We start from the raw sequence: 9,052 nt of genomic DNA on the forward strand, positions 1-9,052 counted from the left end.
CTTAGGTTTAAAATCGGACTTTTTTTGCATGTAATCGCGTGTTAAATTGTTGAGGTGCTTGCACAATAAATATAAATATTATGCTAATATTCTAGTCTATACTTCATGACTTTTTTTGATGGATTTTTATTTAAGTTCAAGGAGTGCATGTATGTCTATTTCCTTTTTTGGGAAGTCACTTTCAAAAAGAAAGCTGATATTTTGATAAAAATTCAACTGCAAACGAAATATTCTCATAAATTGATATTAAGCCAACATGTACTTGATTATACTGATGAGCCGTACGGCTCAAAGTTAATAAAGAATGTAGTTCTTGACCAACACTTAGACAAATAAGTAAATAATAACTTAAAACAACACGTTATATAAATTTCATAAGTTCAAAACGCTGTTTCGTTCAAAGCCAAATATTAAACAAAGGATACATAAGAGCCAAAACAGTTGAAGAGCTTAAGGGTCAAAAAAGGACTTAACACACAGCCTTATCCATCTAAGGTTATCTAAGATGAATCCTCAATTTCTTTATGATTTTCAAATTTAATAGTTTGTTATAAATCATGTCAGTACCAAAGTACTGACTCCAGAGTTGATATTTACCCTTGAGAACTGATAGTGCACCAGTATATTTATGTATGTAAAATTGACACTGCATTTAGAAAAAAAAACACCTTTCGAACATCTGTGAATAGTATATGTTACTGTACAAAAACGGATACAGAATTTGCATCTCTTGAAAGGTATTTTAACTTATACACATTTTTGACAAAACCTTGACATTTTATCTCCTTTACAATACAACACAAGAGAACAAAATGCGTAGAACTGTAAACGACTTTAAAAAATAGATTCTAAACATATAACGGCATGCCATCCTAAGCTTAAAGGATTAAAGAGAAATAACAGAAGGAACTTTTCTCCGATGAAAAGGTGATAACAAGTGATGCAGTAATGGATAAACAGGTACTTTTTTACAAACCTATTTGTTTTTTTGTTTTTTTCCTCGTCATTATAAAAAATCTTAAATGATCCTCCTCTTTATAACATTACAGATGATGCAACAATGCAACAAGCTTTGTCACTGTTGGAGGACTCTCAGATCTATGATAAACAATACTATGATTTCTGATGTGTTTTTTACACCCATCAATAATCGACTACCTGTGTTGTTGTTTTTTCTGTTTTTTTATCATTTCATTTGCCCTACATCCTTTGCAGCATGATCTGAGTAGTCAGTATTTCGATACTGATAAATACAGGGGTATCAATAGTGACTAGAAGAATTTCTTCTGGTTTTTAATCTATAAAAGTTAACCAGAAATCCACAAAACAGTTTTCTTTGTGCTGATTTTTTTTAATGAAAATTACAACGTTAGAAACAATATACTTTGCTCCATGGGTTACCCTTCTCTCCACGTGATCCACCTTCGCTATTGAGCCAAGGGTTACGATTCAGTCCCCTTTCCACGTGGAGAAAAGTGGTCTGCATTGTAACCCTTGGATAGCGAAGATGCGTATGCTCACATCAAGTTTGATACAAAATAGCATGCAGCTTTGATACGCTGTTTCCGAGAAACTGCAATGAAAAATTCATAATTGACTTTTGTTTCAGTAAATATAAGCATATCGGTAAAGGGATGAAGCCATGGAAAGGATAAACAGACTTTTAGAGGACACACAGGCGGACATGCGCAAACCAGTACATCTTTCTTTCGAAGCTTAGTATAAATAGCTTTTTCTATGTAGCAATCAGAAATGATAAGAACGCAATCGTTATAATATAATTTTGTATTGTCATACAAGTAAAATGATACTTGTGACATAAAACAAATAAGAACAACAAAAAAATAACTGATTTGAACACTTATTTATAGTTTTCCTGAAAGCTAAACAGTTACTCTAAGTACCGTATGAACTAAAATTATTCTGAGTTTGTATGCTCAAAAAAATAATAAAAATGATTATATTAAAAACCCAATATGAATACATTTGAAGATTTAAAGGGAAAAATTTGTTCTTCAATTTTCTTTAGTCTATTTTGTTGGACAATTCTTTATTTTGTGAACTAATTGTTCACTATTCTGTATTCCTTTCCACACTCTTACATACATAAAATCAAAGTTTAATTAATTGCCAGGGAGGAGCTTTTTGTTGTATAAGATGAATCATTTTTCTTGTTTTGGAAAATGTGGATTAGAGGTGGTTTCATAATCTTTCTTATATTTTTTTTTTTCAATTTTATTTTTAACTTATCCGCTTTCGTTTTGTGTTGATCCTTTGTCATTTAACTATTTACTTTATGTCTTTTTCATTTTCTTCTCTTGTTTACTAAAATTTTAAGAAGATGTATACAGAGTCTAATTTAAAAACACTTCCGTCTAAATATAAATTTGTTCGAAGACTCTTATTTCGCCATTTCAAGTCAAAATTAAAATAAGTTTCGGCAGCTGTGAGAATGGTAACAAGTTGACCTTGTACATGTAATTTCCATAAAAATTCGTTTGTCAAAGATCCAATATAATGTGAAACTAATCTTTCAATATTATATAACAAATTTAAAGAAAATACAGGAAAATGATAGAAATTCATATACTAGTTGACACAAGACATAAACTTTTATTCTTCATTGAAAATCTAAACAAAAAATAATAACTTATTTTTGTTCCTACTCGCTCGTTTAACTACCCTTTATCTTGTTCGAACTATTAAATATTGGATCAAACAAAATAATCTACTCTAATGGTTATGTATTCTGATATATTATTCCCGTATGTAGTTAAAATATACAAGCATAACCGACGTCTCCAAATAGCATATAATTTGTATACAGAAGACAAGCAGACGTCATGCAGATTGCCGATACAACACAAAGACGCAGCTATTTATGGTCTTTTGAATACATCTTCAACGGCTTGTAAACACGCGGTAATATTTCATGACCATATTTACAAAGTCTCATTTTACATTAACATATTTCAGGATTAGATCTTAATCCTCATTACTTGGTTGAAAGTCACAATAAACGGTCAAAAGTCGTGTAAGAAGTTCATCTTTTAAAAGTTTTCATGGCTACAATTAGGCTTTAACACTGTAGCAAGACTTCAGCCCTGTCACAGCGATAAAGCATTGAAAGTTAAATTCTTTGGCATATAAAAGGATCAAATACTAGACGAAAGACAGATGCAAGTCAAATTTAGTGATTGAATAATCACTCTGAAATGAATTACATGCTTTTGTAACATTCTATTAGATCATATAATTCAAGAATGACTTCAAGAGTAGACCAGTCTTTTTAAAGTTTTTATTCGGCCTTAAATTATAAAATAAAATAAAAATCATTGAATAAATAAATTGTGGTCTCTTGTTGATCATATACTTTGTACCAGATCGTCTTATTTTTATATTGATAGTATTTGTATGTAATGTTTCAGATCTACAATTGGTTATGGCAAACAAGAGTAGAAACTAATAGTTCTATAATAAAAAGTAAAATCACAAAAACACAAAAATACTGAACTCCGAGGAAAATTCAATACGGAAAGTCCCTATAATCAAATGGCAAAATCAAAAGTCAATCACATCAAACGAATGGAAAACAACTGTCATATTCCTGACTTGATACAGGCATTTTCAAATGTAGTAAATGGTGGATTGAACCTGGTTTTATCCACCACTTGTATGACAGTCGCATCAAATTCCATTATATTGATCACGATGCGTGATAAACCTACGTAAAATAAAACAGAACATTGTTTGACATTTCTGGTCACATATGTGAGAACCATCTCTAGATTCAAAATATCACTTTTTTACTATAAAATATAAAAAAAAAGATAACGATAAGACATAAAAAAACTGGCTATGAAGATAAAAAGTTATTATGTAAACTACAATATACCAAAAAGAAGTTCACAATACTGCTTTTACTTGGAATCGTGAAGCATCAGATGAGTGGATTAATGCATATCGTTTTAGCTTTAAGGCAATCTCCACCAAAACTTTACATATTTGGAACAAAAATCTTACAATGATACAAAAAGAAGAAAAAAGCAATATCCGCTAACAATATTATGTATTCTTATTTTTAAATTATTTGATACATGTTCATAACCCTTCTATAGTTCAAACAAAATGATAAATTGCCAGAATGTCAACCACTTATTGAGAGAATATGAATTAGCATGGAGTAAATATATGATGAATATAGGGGTTAGTCTTCCATTTTGATCTTTGACAAGTTGATTTTGGAATGAAAAGACAAATCTGATTTGCTTGTTCAAAATAAGACGCCATTTTGTTTTGTACAGAATTTTGACTTTAACGGTTATCGGAATGCAAAAAAAAAAAACCCATTATAATAATGATGAACATCCAAGGACACAGTTATCGTAATATAGTCCCTAGTGTCAACAGTGTATAACTTGCATGTTTTATTTGATACACTTTCCCAAATTATTTCTTGATATTAAATGAATGAAATATTAAGAAGGGGGATGTATTTACATGTTAAAAAGATTTGGTGCTGAATCTTTATGTTAAGTAGTGATTTGGTCCAGTTCAAAAAGGTCAAATTTTATCACGTCTGAAGCTGTCTAACTGAATTTTACACCCCCTACACACAGAATTGTCAATATTTTGAGTTAGAGCTGGTAGAAGTTTCTATAATTTTGATATTATTTGTCTCACTGGTAGTACACTACACTGTAAAAATCTTTTTAAGAAAGAGTAGGTGCGATTTTTTTAATTTAAATTTATTGTCTAAAAGAAATACACTACGTAATAACTGTGTTCTCGGGCCTTCTATAACTTTAGTGATATTGTTCAAATATATGCACTTGTAAGAAAGAAAAGACCACATACGTTTTTAAATAAGAGATTTTAATTTTGATGTAGAAAAGAACAGGCGTCTTCTGGTATGGCGTTGGTATCAAATGTATCAGGTAAACTGACTATTGCATGGCATGGGTGGTAGTCGAAGCAACCCCATTTTCAGTAGACTTTTAGGCGTAGATAGAAAAATAATAAATAGAACCGGATTGCAAACGTAATACATTACAAAAACGGCATTATGATACTTCAGTGACTGCGTTTGAATATTAAACAACACAGCCATTTTTAAAAAAGAAATAATAATAATAATAATAATAATAATAATAATAATAATAATAATAATAAATAAAAGATTTATAACAACTTAAAAAAGGGGAATATTCTAATGATTATTATGAGCAGAAATAAAAAAATACTAACGTCCTCAAAAGTTTTCGATGAGTTACTGTATATAAAATATAAATTACCTACAACCATAAGGACTTAACTGTTTATCGCCGTTTTATTTCGTTTGTATGATAAACATTTAAAGGTTCCGTGTACAACTTTATTCGAAGAGTTCACAGTTACAGTGATTAAGAGAAATTAGCAAACTGCTAACCGAGTTGTTTAACTTTTTAATTCATCATTTAAAGTACGCGAACGGAAAATATAATATTATTTTTATCAAAAGATAGCACTATCAAAGTGGCATATTTATAACCTACAGATGGAAATTCTAACATAGAACACCTGATAACATTGTTGGGTCGGAAAATACTCTAATTGCAATTAGAACTTTCCTATCGACAAAGGTACGGTTAAACACCGATAAGGATACTATGACATGCAATTCACTAATTGAACGGACACTCTGGTTAAACATTTTATGCAAATTATATGTTTGATTAGGATGCACAAAGTTTATTTGGGAAATTAACAAATATTTACATACTTTCATGATATGCGGTGAAAATTGCAATTATTTGAATTTGTTCATTTTCTTATTTCTGTCAAACATGGAAGCGAGTTGTTTCGTTTGATTTTCATGCCATAAAATATGACAAGTGATTAAAAGGCCATTTAGATGATAAAATGAACTATTCAATGGTAAATATCATTTTGTTCATTTCATCGATGAAATAGAGATTGCATCTTAAAATTAATTACTTGAAAATGTTCAATAATTATTAGTTAAGTGTTCCGACACCCGGTGGTATTCTCCCGTTAGTAGAATGACTGCTATAAATTATTTGTAAATCATTGTAAATTGGGAATTCCAAAAATTCAACCGAATAAATAAAACCGTTATTTGACCACTCACATATTGTGATATTTCTTGGATTATAGGTAACGCACAAGTGCTATTTCTTCACCGCTTTATTTTGGTACTGAACACACGCACGCACATTAAATTAGTAACTTTTAAAGATTAAAATACTATCTTGAAAAAGTTGAAACTGCTTTTGACTATAACCGCGAAACAGAATTTCAAAACTTTTAAATATATATAAAAAATACACTTAAGCTTGCAATAAATTATATCAGCAGTCATACAATTTTTTGACTGATTGATATGCATCGCTTTCATGTTTGGCGAGGAAACACACAAACCTACTAACAAACAAACACACAAACCTACTAACAAACAAACACACAGAGGAGGCAAGCGTGCTGCTCTAACATTTTTAAAACAAATTTCAGACGAAGTAAATTATATTATAAACATAAAAAAGATTTTCATACACTGGAAAATATATTCTGGAAACAAACAAGAGGATTGCATTTGTTTGTCACGTCATAATCTAGGACTATTGGACAATATACGAATAAAGAGTAAATTATGACTATTTTTACATTAATTTTTTTGCATAAAATGATTTTTTTGTGTAGTATATTCTTTAGCTAATTTTGTTAATTGTTTTTTTATTTTTTTATTTTCTTCCCGAGTATTTTATATCTATGTGTTTGGTGCACTGTAGGTTTTAATCATTTGTAATATAAGTAAACTTTTAAATATACCATTCACTGCAATTGATTTTTGAAGATTATATATCTTCCGGACAGTTGTGAACAACATTGTTAATTTTAAGTTATCTTTATTTATTTTTAATTTTCAAACGGTTAGTAAACTATTAACAAGTCTATAAAAATGTAAACGGGTGGTAATTGAAATATAAAAGTCGCATCCACAACTAAACATGTTAATATTTGATTAAACAATTATATTAAACATACATGTATTATAATTATTTTATCTTTTATATAAAACTTGTCTCTTCAGCGTTAATACAACTTGAAAAAAAGTGTATCATGAAAAAAAAGAAAAAAGAAAAGAATTGTGAAATTTTTTGAAATAACATTTAACTTAAGCAAATAATATTTTTCTTTCAAATTGGGTGTTTAAACCTAACAATTATTTTTTCTTAATAAATAGACAAAACAGTGCGTCTAATATCATCTGTGTCTAATATCATCTGTATCAGGATTTGGTGTTTGTGGTCAAGCCTTTTTTCTCTTAGAAAGACAAACTTAACCAAATATATAATAATGAACAAAAATAATTCCAGTCTGTTTCCAGAAACAAATAAACAACCAACAAAAATCCTGTTAAATTCGTTTTTTAATTTGTGTTACATTTCTAAGTTTGATTTTCTATAAAACAATCAATTGATACAATGCATTAAAATGCATCTTCAGTATAAAATATTTAAAAAGAAAAAGATATTTACCTGCAAATTGTTGAAGTATGCTCCAGGGTAAATTTCTTGAATTATTTACTACAGAATCTGTTTGAAATTTTTATCCGAGGTCAATTTTTCGTCTTGTCAAAGAATGTTTATTTCGGAAATGTGAAATCTAATTGAATCTGACGACTTGTTGTCAATCAATCTGCCCATGTGTGATCGACAGCTAGTGGAGCTCTTCCTTTAAAGGAGATAGAAAAGCTATTGGCCATTTGCTTTATCAAAGGTGTTTATTGATTACAAATAGAAAGCAGTGATTTGTTGACAAACAGATGGATTATCATCGTCAAGTTTGTCACTGGTTCGATGTTGTGTGATTATTTTCACACCGTTTTCATTTTTCCCTTTTTCATGGGAAAATGCAGAAAAATATGTTTTATTACAGAAGATGCTTATGATGAAAAATGCAAAAAAAAAAAAACAAAAAAAAAAAAAACCCCAAACAAATTAATATTAAACGTACGCATATCATATAAAGCCTGTATAAAATAAATATTTGAATCTTGCGTTAAAAGTATAAGTCTGTATGATATTAGAAGAAAATAAAAAAGTAAAAACTAACTGTTTTTTTTTACTTGTGGAACTCTTAAAAGAAGTATGCCAATGAAGAATTCACTAGCGATAATAAAAAGCCAACATTTGAAATAAAAAAAATATATGCCTAAAATTAAAGTTAAAGCAAAAATTTTACATTTAAAACTGATTTATATGCATAGAGAATAATTAAATTATATTAAGCAAATTGATTTACTGACCATACAAGCGTATTATGCAAATCTGGTTACTGAAGTTTTAGTTGGGGTGGAAGATGAAAACAAGAGAGAAAGGATGTTAGTCATGATTACGACTCCTTTATGCAATGAAGTAATTTTTTTTTATTATGATTTCAGTTTTCTTTTCTTTTTTCTTCTTACTGTTTGTGCAATTGAAATTGACTGTGTAGTGATTATTTTCCAAGAAAATCAAAATTAATGAAAAAATAAATTCCACTTTCATCATTATCTTAAGCCATTTAGAAACTGGTCTCTTAGTTTTTTAACTCCATATATACATCGTATAAATAAATTAATATTACAAAAAGAAAATTATCTTTTTGTATAATTTCCGCTTTCTTTTCTTTTCACTTCTTCCTGTATGTGAAATCGAAATTGACTGTGTAGTAAGTGATGATTCTCCAAGAAAATGAAAATTAATGTAAATAGAAATTACACTTTCATTATCTTAAAGTCGTTTAAAAACTTAGTTTATATAACTGCATATTTTACACGGTTAAATACTAAGTATATTTAAAGAGGAGTTTGCAAAAATACTGGACAAAACAACTGACCAATACTACTCTGAGAAAAACACCCCAGAAATACGCAAGGTTCAAAATAGCCCAACTCGTTACAGACACATCACATGGTGGGGTTAAAGTTGTTTTTACTTGCGTGAAAACATATTCCCCACTTGTAATTAGACCATATGAGTTTAAAGACGAAAACAATTACAAATCTACA

General features: G+C 29.1%; 1 protein-coding gene across 2 annotated transcripts in view; it reads right to left on the reverse strand.

The window, feature by feature from the left end:
- The window catches only part of LOC143063041 (LIM homeobox transcription factor 1-alpha-like), a 29,554-nt gene extending 21,838 nt beyond the window's left edge, over positions 1-7,716 (reverse strand). The window contains exon 1 of one of the 2 annotated variants that reach the window (XM_076234957.1): positions 7,539-7,716. The gene's annotated coding sequence lies outside the window, so the exon portion shown is untranslated. The remainder of the gene's footprint in view (positions 1-7,538) is intronic. The other variant, XM_076234958.1, reaches the window with a different exon arrangement.
- Between the last annotated feature and the right edge of the window lie 1,336 nt (positions 7,717-9,052).

Source organism: Mytilus galloprovincialis, chromosome 2 (assembly GCF_965363235.1).
Source record: "Mytilus galloprovincialis chromosome 2, xbMytGall1.hap1.1, whole genome shotgun sequence".
Classification (NCBI taxonomy): Eukaryota; Metazoa; Mollusca; class Bivalvia; order Mytilida; family Mytilidae; genus Mytilus; species Mytilus galloprovincialis.